Here is a 721-nt window from a genome sequence, read left to right as displayed (position 1 = left end):
GAGCCCTGCCGCCGCGCGTCACCTCCGCCCGCCCCGGAGCCTGCGACTGACGCGGGCAGCGGCCAATAGGGGTGCAGAGCTCGGGGTGGCCGGCCAATCGCAGGGGAAGCCGGAGAAGGGTTGCGGCGGCGAGAGGCGGAGACTGCGGGGCGCCCCCTGGTGGCTCAGAAGCCGGAGGGGGTGCGGGGGGTGCGGCGTGGGCGAAGGCTGTGCCCGGAGTCCCCTCCAGGTTGACCCCCGAAGGGCGTAAATCGGCAGCAGGCGCGCCGGGCTAACCCGATCATCCGCCTTGTAAGTGGACAAAGCAAGCCTAAGTGGGGCGGGGCTGTGGGGGCCAGAGGAGCAGAGACGACTGTGGGAGGCGGCCGAGTGTGGAGTCATTGTCCGTTTGGAAAACATCTCACGCGTTGAAGCCGCCGAACGCGGCGCAGTCGGATCGTAGCTGAAACACGCAAAGGGAAGAGTGTATAATCCCGCAGAAAGCCTCCCGGCCTATTCTTATCGAGCCCGATCACAGCACCTCCCACACGCCACCTTGGGAGAAAAGGCCGAATGAGTAATGGAAAAGCATGACTTAGTGGGCATTCAACTTGTCTCCTTGGAAGACCGAGTAAGGGCCGCGAGTAAAAGAACAAAATGCTTTGTATCGCCCCGAGTTAACCGACCGAGCTCGCCTGAGAGATGCCCTTGAAGGAGGGTTATTGGAATTCAGAAACCCGGA

The sequence above is a fragment of the Lipotes vexillifer genome, unplaced genomic scaffold (assembly GCF_000442215.2).
Source record: "Lipotes vexillifer unplaced genomic scaffold, Lipotes_vexillifer_v1.1 scaffold109, whole genome shotgun sequence".
NCBI lineage: Eukaryota > Metazoa > Chordata > Mammalia > Artiodactyla > Lipotidae > Lipotes > Lipotes vexillifer.
This window is presented reverse-complemented; position numbering follows the sequence as displayed.